This window comes from Prionailurus bengalensis, chromosome D2, assembly GCF_016509475.1.
Source record: "Prionailurus bengalensis isolate Pbe53 chromosome D2, Fcat_Pben_1.1_paternal_pri, whole genome shotgun sequence".
Lineage (NCBI taxonomy): Eukaryota > Metazoa > Chordata > Mammalia > Carnivora > Felidae > Prionailurus > Prionailurus bengalensis.
The window spans coordinates 3,360,890-3,373,094 of record NC_057351.1 but is presented as its reverse complement, the minus strand read 5'-3'; the positions used below and the strand labels follow the sequence as shown (position 1 = coordinate 3,373,094).

The 12,205-nt window shown below is 40.9% G+C and overlaps 1 protein-coding gene across 7 annotated transcripts in view; it reads right to left on the bottom strand.

The window, feature by feature from the left end:
• Positions 1–12,205, bottom strand: part of PCDH15 (protocadherin related 15) — a 1,256,363-nt gene that overhangs the window by 327,592 nt on the left and 916,566 nt on the right. The window lies entirely within an intron of this gene.

Sequence of the window (12,205 nt, the reverse complement as noted above, 5' to 3'; positions counted from 1 at the left end):
CCCTCTCCTGTTGGGCACGTCCCAGACTAATCTAAGATGGCAGTCACGTCAGTTGAGTGGGTGTTTAGCAAAGGTATCTTTCAGGTGTATAACTCAGGAGGAGGTATGAACACCATTAACACCACCATGATCATTAATGTTTTAGGGACCATTAAAAGGGTTGTTACTGGAGATGGTTACTCTCTTAAGTGTTCCTATCCCCAATAAAAAGCCCAAGAATAAAGCTGCAACAGTAAGACTTTTAAAAGTGTTTCTTTATATTGCCTGAGAATTTGGAGGGCTTGCTCCCTTTCTGTGGCAACTTCATAATCCTTGTGTAGAGGCTCACTGAATCTCATTACTCAAACTCTGAGACTGTGAACTGTAGACCTTAGATGCTTTCAAGCTTGTACGTTCTCTCATGCTCAGTTCCTACCTCATTACCTCGAATACAGATTTCCTCAAAGTTGGCTTCCATAAGTTGTCATAGCCCATGCCTTAACTCATCAATTGAAGGAACCTGTCTAAAATACTTCTTTAATAAATCTTCCACTGTCTACAATGCTGAATTGCCTACAGGCAGAAATGCCTATAAACACAGGGGCTTGGGGAATAAAGCAGTGCACACTTGGCTTAGTGAAAGAAAGGCAAAACTTTTACCCTTCAGTTCCTCTCCTCTCCACCGGCATTCGGAGTGGTATCTCCCTTACCTTTGGTTATACGCATCCATCTCCAATAACCTCACACCCCCTTCCCTGCCTGTGTGCACTGACTGTCCTCATAGGTTCAGGCAATGAAGCCCTCCCAGCTGCTCAGGCCCTAACAGACCATCCTCCCCACTCATGTTCTAAAGGACACTCATAATATTCTCATTCTTTTCCATGTAATATAGAAAATTCAATAGTGGTTTGTGGGGCCTGGGTGGCTGACTTGGTTAAGTGTCTGTCTCTTGATTTCAGCTCAGGTCATGATCTCACAGTTCATGGGTTTGAGCCCCATATTGGGCTCTGTGCTGACAGTGCAAAGCCTGCTTGGGATTCCCTCCCTCTCTTTCTCTGTCTCTCTCTCAAGATAAATAAATACACTTAAAAGAAATTCAATAATGGTTTGGGATATTTTCTTAAAATTTTTTTAATGTTTATTTTTGAGAGAGGGAGACAGAGCATGAGCGGGGGAGGGGCAGAGAAAGAGGGAGACACAGAATCCGAAGCAGGCTCTAGGTTCTGAGCTCTCAGCACAGAGCCTGATGCGGGGCTTGAACTCATGAACCATGAGATCATGACCTGAGCCAAAGTCGGATGCTTCGCTGACTGAGCTCCCCAGCGCCCTGGTTTGAGATATTTTCTGGTGACTCCACTGTGAATGGAGATGACCTCTTACAATATATATGGAACTCCTCAGGGGTTAGCACTTTCTTCATCCTTTTCCAGAGCATCTAGGTTAGCACCAGGCACATAAAAATCTATATAAATTAAATTATAATTTGTCTAAGAAAATACATATTTAACATGTGTTTTAACATGCATATATATTAGGGCTTGCTCAACGGTATTTTTGCTTGTTTTATTTGCCAAACTGAATGAGGAAGTTTACTATGCTTCCAAGAAATCTCTACTGTTCTATTTGAAATATTGGCTTTTTCCTAAGATTCCCTATCTTTGAAATGTCTCAATATGCAAGTATTTTTCTTATACTCAAATGATTATGCTTTGACATTGTAGCATAATTTACTGCAAGAGGGAGTTGAGGGGAGAAGAGACCTTTATTCTTTGTTTGAAACAATAGCTGGAAAAAAAAGCTAACATACTTTGGTATAAAGAAAAAAATATATATATATTAAACATTTTGTTTCTTCTAGTTTCTAAGTTCCAAATCAATTACCTAGTAAACCAGAAATATGTAGAACTGTAATGATGAGAAATAATATTGTCAGAATTTAAAATGTACAATGTAGATGATATTAAAAGCAATCACATACAATTAAACAAAAAGCTTTATAAAGATGCAAGCATTTAAGCATTACTTATTGAAATTCACCACGGACAGTTTTCACTGTGACAATCCAAAACATGCTAGATAAATATAAAAGTAAATTAACTTAATTGCCTTTACAAATAGATTTTCTTTGAAAATCTGGGTTTCTATATATATCAGGGAAGGGGGATGATGATTGAAAAATAATATAAAAGCCAAATGCAAGAATTAATTTTTACATATACAAGTTAAAAATGCAGATGTTGGTGATCACTGTATTGATTTCATTAATATTTCCCCCAAGTTTATCAAATGGGAAAGCTTACTCTACACAACATAACTCTTGGGGTCTTAAGAGCCATTCACATGTTAAAACATTTCATAATGTTCAACTGGATTATCCGAGCCATACTTATCATCATGATAAAACAAAAAATATTATATTCCCTTTTTCCCTATGACTGAAGGTCAGAAATTAAATCTTAGTGGTTCCTTTTCTCCTTATGATACTCAACACAATGAATGATTTTCCAGTAAGTGTGTTAATTATTCCCCTTTGCTTCTCTAAAAGCATATGTGATTACTTTCTCATGACATGTTTTCCGTCAGATTGTTTAGCCTCTCAAGGGCTTTCACTGGAAAAATTCTTCTGACTAATCAAGCTAGAAAGTACTACATTCTAGGAAGCTATTCAAGAATGCAAATACACCTGAAGTTTAGTTGATTAGTTTTTAAATCACTTTAACCTGAAATATAGATAATTTCCCAACAGCCACACAATAAATTAAAGAACACTTATTTTACCTGCATCCATTAATCCCTTTATCCATTTGTTCATTAAATAAAAACGTATAAAAGGTTTACTATGTGCCAGGTGTTGTGCCAGATGTCGAATACAAATTCTAGTGAAACAAGACAGAGAAACTAACCAAGTCTACGCTGCATTTGAGCTTATTAACTATTAATGTGAGAAACAGATAATTAACATTAGAATAAGAAATTCTGAAATATGCTATGAAGGAAGAATCAGGATGCTCTGGGATAACAGAGGGAGTATAATTTAGGAAGGGAGTCCTAGAAGGCTTCTTTGAGGAAGAGACACTTAAACTGAGATCTTAATGATGACCGGCATATGCATAGAAGTAGAAGCATTCAAAGAACAAGAGAAAAGCGGTTGGTAAGAATCAAACTGGAGAGTAATCAGCAGACAGGTCATGTGAGACAGTGACTGACCTCTATTACTAGAGTTGTGGGAAATCACCAAAGGCATCAGCATGGCAATGATTGATTTGCTTTCAGGTTTGCAAGAGTCCTGTGGCTGCCAAATGGAGAAGGGAAGACAGGAGATAGAATGAAGCCCAAAGAAGGGCCTGCCTGGTCAGCATGAATGATGAAGGCAGCTCTCAGGAGGATGGAGGCTGTGGGAAAAGACTTGAGCAGGTGCATTTGGCTCGTACATAAGGAGGAACCAGTAGGACTTGGTAACCGACAGAGAGGAGGGAGTAAATAATGTGGCAGGAACGACTCCGCTTTCAAACCTGAGCAACTAAAGGGAAGGTGTTGCTTTTTCACAGGTGCGAAATCTCATCCACATGAACAAAATACAGATGGCGTAATGAAGTTTCGAATTCAACATGGGCAACTAACCCATATAAATTAAGAGTTGTGATTTTAGGCATATATTCTCATTCTAATGCAAGTGGGCTTGGGTAAGAAATTGTATGGTCTTCATTAAAATTACATTGTTTCAGGGACACCTGGGTGGCTCAGTCGGTTAAGGGTCCGACTTCGGCTCAGGTCATGATCTCACGGTCCGTGAGTTCAAGCCCCGCGTCGGACTCTGTGCTGACAGCTCAGAGCCTGGAGTCTGCTTTGGATTCTGTGTCTTCCTCTCTTTCTGCCCTTCTCCTGCTTGTGTTCTGTCTCTGTCTCTCAAAAATAAATGTGAAAGATAAATTTAAAAAATTTAAATTGTTTCAAATACCAAAAATAAATTAAATTTTTTTTACAAATGTAAAAATATGCTTACATTTTTGTAAGGTTTGCTCATCAAATCTATCAGGTATTTGCTGAAATACTAAATTCCACCAAGATTTTAAATAAATATACCCCTCAGACCTTAGTCATGATATCACAAACCCAAACACACACACACACACACACACACACACACACACACACATTCACCACAGAGAACAATGTCATTATTTGACATAAAATAAATTGTCAAAAGGCATTGATATATGACATGGGTTTATCCTAATTTTCTTTATACTGTTTGAAATTATGAAAAATCATTTTAATATATAATTTTATGTGTAGTGTGTATGTTCCTCCACATAGTACTAACTAGTACCCATAACAGAGAAGGATATATACAGATAAGGCAGTAAAGGTTATTAATAATCATAAATGCTTTATATATTCCACGAGAATAATTCAATAATAATAATAACTAGATAACATTTATACGAGACATATTTTCAAGTACACATGTAGCAGTAGTTTATATAACTAATTAAAGCTCGGAACACCTTTGTGAAGCTGATACTATAATTATCACCCTTTTCAGCTTAGAAAATGAAAGCAGAGATGACTAAGCTCTTTGTATGGAGACACATAAGGATCCGAAGTGGGGACACAGCTAGTTGGGCTCCAGAATCTCTTGTCTTTAAATTGGATTCGGTATCAACTCTGTCACTTATAAACGTTGTGAATTTGGACCAATCATGTATCAGTGTATCGACTCAAATTCTTTATTGAATGAGGATGTGAACAAGAAATATTTTCAAAGTAGTTTCAAGCTCTAGTATGCAGTGACCTGTGACACAGCCTAAGTTAAATGTATCAGCAACATCTTCAGTGCAGAATGCTTCCTAAAGTATATATTTTTCAGTGTTTATTTATTTTTGAGAGAGAGAGAGAGAGCAAGCAGGAGAGGGGCAGGGAGGGGGGTTTTATAGAGAATCCGAAGCCGGTTAGGCACTGTCGGCAGGGATCTCAAGGGCTTGAACTCATGAACCGCTTGTAGTCAGACACCCAACCAACTGAGCCACCCACGCACCCCACTGGACTGTTTTCTATATGAAGCGCAATAAAGGCGTAGCCTGGCTGAAACTGTGGACTTAGAGAGAGGGCCCTGGGGGCTAACACTCTGAATGGCAGCGGGAATTCTGAAGCGAAACAAAATGTATTTCTAGAATGAGGCTTTTTCTAAACTGACTGGGAAAGCTTTGGGGGAATACATTCCATGGCTATCTGGTGAAGCCCTACCGTGAGGAAGTGATGTGCTGACCAGTGGTGGTTAGACATCATGAAGAGTTCGTGTCCTAAAGGAATTTACAGTTCAGCAGGGGGACAGGCATGTAGGCGCTAACCTTACTGCAAGGTGCGGTAAAATGTGAGCCAGATAACAGTGGCCAGATGGATGTGTGGGAGTATGCTGAAAGGAACAGTTCATTCCGACTTGCTAGAGAAATGAAGCCTTTATTTAAAAAATAACATTTGAGGGACACCTGGGTGGCTCCGTCGGTTAAGCGTCCAATTTACACTCAGGTCACGATCTCGCAGTTTGTGGGTTCGAGCCCCGCGTCGGGCTCTGTGCTGACGGCTCGGAGCCTGGGGTCTGCTTCAGTTTCTGTGTCTCCTTCTCTCTCTGCCCCTACCCAGCTTGTGCTCTGTCTCTCTGTCTCTCAAAAATGAATAAACATTAACAAAATTAAAAAGGAAAAAAAAAACTTCTAAAAAGTAACATTTGAACTGTGCAAGATATAATTTCGTTCAAACCTTGAAATTTCAGAGATGTCGGTAACCATAGAATGGGAAGGGATATTTCATGCTGAAGTTAAACAAAACGAACAAAATAAAACCCTCTATATGATGTCAAAGCCAATTACATGGAGGGATGTACCAGGAGAAGACGAACATATTTGAGGTGTGACAGAGATGTGCTAGACGACACGCATAGAGATTGGGCCCTTCCTCAGATGAGGACCTGTCCTGCCTCGTGTTTTGGAACAACCACCTGTGGGAGGGGCATGAGGCATCTTCAGAAATAGGGTTATGGGTCACAGTCCCCTGTAGTAGCCTAATTCACCACAGGGCATAGACACAGAAAGGGAAGTAATGGCAGATCCATTTTGAAATAGCAATTCCAGAACCTGGACATCTGGATCCGTGTAGGTGAAGGAGGGGACACAAAACAGAAATCTGAGGTTGCCGCTAAGGCCTGTATGACCTTAGGTTCACTGGGCCCATCCCAGTGTAGCAGCTAAGAAGACAGGATGCGTGCGTGTGAGTCTGTGTTTCTGTATTAGATGAAAGATGATGGATTAGCTCATTTATCTCGGAGTATGTCCAACCTGAAGTGCCTGTCAAAAGCCTGCATTACCACGTGCAACAGATACTTGAACACCAGCTTGATGTTCAGGTGGCCACGGGGCATTTAACTTTGGGAGGTGTGAGTATGCATAGCGCTAATGACTAACAACATGGGAGTACAGGACACAGAAAACTGCACATTGATTTCTGGAGAATGTTAATATTTAAAGAATGAGAAGTGAACAGGGAGCCAGCGACAAAGCACCTCAGTCATCAGGGAGGTTTTCTATGACACGGTACAGATGAGAGCTTTGCCCCGACGGAGGAGGGAGAAGTGCTCTTGTATTTGACAATTAAAGATGGACTCACGTGATTTGCAATTTTGTATGCTTCTCATGGTACCACGTCAGTGAAAGAAAATAATAACAATGAATAATTATAAGGAAATAAGTTAATCAATTCTGCAAATGCATCAATCAATCCAAGTGCCTGGATGGGTCAGGGTGGGAAGGCAGTGTGAGGCTGGACCTGGGAAGGGCATGGAGACCAGCACATGGGGAGACTCAGGAACAGTGACAGACCAACAGGATGGCGTCAGTACCGAGGGGACATGGCTGTAGTGGAGGGAAATGGAAAGAAATGGAATTATTAGTAGAGCACGGGTGAAGGTGAGGAAAAGGGGGGAGGACGAGTAAGAAGCAGGACAGAAGAAAATGGGAACTGAAGAATGAGACAAATGGAAAGACGGGGGTAAGGATCCAAGGACTCAGCACCACGTAAGACTCCATCTTGATACATTAGGGATTCCAATTTTCACACGTGTGAAACACTGGGAGGGCTCAAGATGGGTTTTCTCAAAACTGGCTGCACATTAGAGCTGCTTTGTTTTGTTAAATCAAATCTCTCACAGTGGCTCTACTGTGATTGGCAGATCACATACATAAAAATATCTCAGGGTGGAGTCTAGGCATCAATATTTAAAAAAAAAATAATGTTTATTTCTTGAGAGAGGGGTGGGGGAGGAGCAGAGAAAGAGGAAGGCACAGAACCCAAAGCAGGCTCTGAGTTGTCACCACAGAGCCCAATGTGGGGCTTGACCTCATAAACCGTAAGATCATGACCCGAGCCAAAGTCAGACCTTTAACTGCCTGATATTTTTTTTTTATTTTTATTTTTTAACTTTTATTCATTTTTGAGACAGAGAGAGACAGAGGATGAGCGGGGAAGGGGCAGAGAGAGGGAGACACAGAATCTGAGGCAGGCTCCAGGCTCTGAGCCATCAGCACAGAGCCCAATGCGGGGCTTGAACTCAGACTGCAAGATCATGACCTGAGCTGAAGTCGGTCACTCAACCGACTGAGCCACCCAGGTGCCCCCTGACTGATATTTTTAAAGGCTGCTCAGGAATATCTCTATATTCATTAAGGATCAAGAACACCAATGAAAGTTGTACAATTTTAAGAATAGCACCCATAGAGTATGGACTAGACTTAACTACTGATACGAAAATCTACATCTTCAAAATATTAAAATTACATACCAAGATCTGTATCTTTAATACACAGCAGTTGGTGTTTTGAGAAAACCAGCAATGTGTGAAATGAGACCTAAGACAACACAGCATGATATTCATTGCTGTCAAACCTGCAGAGTTTCACTGATGGCCTACAAAAAGCTCTTTCAGGCCAAAAATCATTCTCACTCATGCCACCAACTTCCCCCTCAAGACGAGATATGCTAGTACTCTGATTGCACCTCATTTCCAGGTATGGAAGGTGCAGATGGTGTTTTGTGACAGCACTGCCCTGGCGGGGCAGGGCCGGGGTGCTCAGGACCCATACACATGAGAATCACGCTGTTCCTGTTTCAATACTCAGGCATCAGAGATATAAAGTCAGCGGACCAATTTAGAAGGACCTGATTACTCACACCTTTATGCCTAACCTACCTGCTTCTCGCAGTCAAGGATGTTTCCACCAAGAAGGTGCTGGAATAATCAAGAATGTACTTCCCCAGGCCAAGGCAGTCTCGGGGCCACATTGAAAATGATAGATTCGGAATGCCCTGGTTAAAATATACTTAGCATAATACCCTCCAGTTCCATCCACGTAGTTGCAAACGGCAAGATTTTATTCTTTTTGATTGATGACTAATACCCCATTGTATATATATGCCACATCTTCTTTATCCATTCATCCATCGATGGACATTTGGGCTCTTTCCATACTTAGGCTATTGTTGATATAGTGCTGCTATAAACATGGGGGTGCATGTGTCCCTTGGAAACAGCACACCCGTATCCCGTGGATACCCAGTAGTATCCTAGTAGTGCAATTTCTGGGTCGTAGGGTAGTTCTAGTTTTAGTTTTTTGAGGAACCTCCATACTGTTTTCCACAGTGGGTATTATGCCAAGTGAAATTACTCAGTCAGAGAAAGACAAAAGTCATATGACTTAACTCATATGAGGACCTTAAGAGACAAAACAGATGAACATAAGGGAAGGGAAACAAAAATAATATAAAAACAGGGAGGGGCGGGGCGCCTGGGTGGCGCAGTCGGTTAAGCGTCCGACTTCAGCCAGGTCACGATCTCGCGGTCCGTGAGTTTGAGCCCCGCGTCAGGCTCTGGGCTGATGGCTCGGAGCCTGGAGCCTGTTTCCGATTCTATGTCTCCCTCTCTCTCTGCCCCTCCCCCGTTCATGCTCTGTCTCTCTCTGTCCCAAAAATAAACATTGAAAAAAAAAATTAAAAAAAAAAAAACAGGGAGGGGGATGAAACAGAAGAGACTCGTAAATATGGACAACAAACTGAGGGTTACGGAGGGGTTGTGGGAGGGGGGATGGGCTAAATGGGTAAGGGGCACTAGGGAATCTACTCCTGAAATGATTGTTGTGCTATATGCTAACTAATTTGGATGTAAATTTAAAAAATAAATAATTAAAACAAGTTAATAAAAAAAAATAAAAATAAATAAAATGTACTTAAAATCTGTTATCCAAGGAGCTCTCTGCTGGACAGTCTCTGTTCACTGTCACCTTTGCTTCTAATGTTCTTACTCTTTCCGACACCAGAATAGTAACTAAAAGTAAATGAGGTGATACCGCGCTGGGTCAATGTGGAAAGACAGGGCTGGCGAGGGCTGGGTGGGTGCAGCACAGAATTTATTTTGTCATTCTTATGAGGCAGGGACAGGTCCCAGTTCTAAATCATTTTGCTTTGTTTACACATTTTTCTCTCAATAGGAAATCGATTTCCTCCTATTTCCAGGCCCTTGAAGGATGTTTTATAGCCATGCCACTCTTTTACCACATGCCAGGAATAACATTTAAAATACTAATTATAAGTCTTTATCTCTTGGTGCTTAAGTAACTTTTAAAGATAGAGCCATATAAACATAAATGACACTCTATCTTCATAATCTGCATGGTTCAGGAAGAAATCTAAAATATGAATCTTTAAAGGCAAAGAAAGATCTATTTTATAAAGAGATACATAGGGAAATTAAGTGTTTCAGCCAGCAAATGCCAGAAATCAGCTTTTGATCCCCCAAGGCAGACATTTTTTGAGATATAGTTCCACCACATAATTGCTATCATTTTCTTAGTTACACTTTCCAGCTCCCTGCTGGCTTTTTTTTTTTTATGTATAAACTTAGTTTTACTTCCAATTATGTTATTATAGAGATAAGAATCAGGTCTAATTAAATAAGAACATGACAATGAGTGTCATTCCTTTATCTGTATACACTGCAATGTTGCTGCCCATATAAGTGCCTCGGTAAAGACAAATGTAGTTCTTGAGGTCCACCAATCAACTAGAAATAGAGGCCAATGTGTTTATACCTTCCCATTCATTCTGCTTGTCCACATGTCTCCCTTCTGTCATCCTGGAATAAACATATTAAGCATCAACTCTATTGAGCACCTGTGATATGCTAGGCACTATTGATGTGGATGCTATAAACTAATTTTTAATTGTCTTGAGAGTTCTGCCCTCAAGACAAACGGTTGAAAGGGTGGATTCCGTCAATATGACACATGCCATAAGCAAGATAGGAATAAAATGTACTGTGGCCTTTTCTCCACTGCCATACACAGCAGGGGGTATCCACGCATGAAAGTGCGTACATGTGAATTTCCACTGTCCATGCTATAATGTCATCCCTTTTATCACCCAAGAAAGTATATCTTAATCCAATGAATAAAAGAGAGCACGGAACTATTTATAGACTATTGTTAACAACAGCGCCATGTGAATTTGGTAACAATTCATCCTTTGGATGACTAGGTACTGCATGGGTGATATGTCTTGCGTGTTGAGGCAGCACGGTGATAAAAAAAAAAAAGACACTGACTTCTTGGGGTCTTCAGTGTGGGGTGAGGGCAAGAGAGAAGAAAATAGGATCATTTGAGAAGGGGAGTCACAGAGAGTGTGTGAGCTGGAAGGAGGTCAGCACTAAGCCTTGAGGGAAGTTTTCTCTGAGGAGGTGACATTTTGGGCAGAGTTCTGTACGAAGAAAGTGAGCCAGCCTTGCAAAGTCTGGGTTAAGAAGAGTACTCTTGGGGAGCCTGGGTGGCGCAGTCGGTTAAGCGTCCGACTTCAGCCAGGTCACGATCTCGCGGTCCGTGAGTTCGAGCCCCGCGTTGGGCTCTGGGCTGATGGCCCAGAGCCTGGAGCCTGTTTCCGATTCTGTGTCTCCCTCTCTCTCTGCCCCTCCGCCGTTCATGCTCTGTCTCTCTCTGTCCCAAAAATAAATAAACGTTGAAAAAAAAAAATTAAAAAAAAAAAAAAAAAAAAAAAAAAAAGAAGAGTACTCTTGGTCGACAGAAAACAGTGTGCAGAAGCACTGAGAAGAACGTGAACCGTTTCTTCCCTAATGTCTCACACCGATGAGGAGTGATGATGTGGGACGAGGTGTGATGAGTGTTTTGTGTCACAGCAGTGGATCACAGAAGCGTGGCTGCACAGCACTGTGTCCAGGTGGGGTGCAAGAGCAGGGACCATCAAGGAAGGATGAACACCGCCAAGGCATGCGTCCTCAGAAGGGAAATGATGCGAAGGACAAGAAGGCTCATCAAGCTGTACAGGGAAGGGAAGCGGCTAACTGGAGGAAGTGAGAAAGAGGAAGCCACACGCTTTCGGTTAGGTGCAGCTGGTGGTTCAGGAGCAAAGCACGTGCAAAGGAAAAGGAGGCAAACACGGAGCCGGGGGAATCGGGAGGCGCACGTGAAGGCTTACGTTTGTCGTCAGGGTTTTTAGGCTGATGCTCTACTATTCTGAACTATTTATATATGCTATATGCTAACACATGTAGACAAGTAAATTGAGTTATGTGCACTGATTATATATTATACTAGTACATATTTAGTATGCGTTACATATACATTATTACGTATCATTATGGTATACTTATATAATATACAATATGTTATTTAGTAACAATTTGGAGCCATTCAAATGCTCTAAAAAGTATACAGAATCATGGCCTTCCTGGCCTGAAACTAACTTAAAATTATTGAATCTGACTCTCAGATATTGAGGACAATCTACATCAGTGGTCTTTATGTGTCTGGACACTGAACCCCTCGGGTTTATTATTTTAATATCAATAACCGAAGTATTGCTCATAGAACCTCAGATCCCAGAAAGGTGAAGTGACATCTTGGTTGTCTGTGTTTCTAAACATCTCCCTAGATGATTCCGCAGTACAGCCAATTTAGAAAGTACTAGACTCTACTATCCCAAAAGCCCTCGAGGAAGAATATGATTACTTCTTTATGACTTACGCACAGAATACAAAAAAAAAAAAACAACATAGTTTGAGATAACTTATAATTAATTTAAATGCAGTAAGTATGCGGTTAATAATAAAAATAAGACAAGTCAAGGAGAAAGATTTTGCCGATTTCTGTAGTTTCACAGATACCATTTA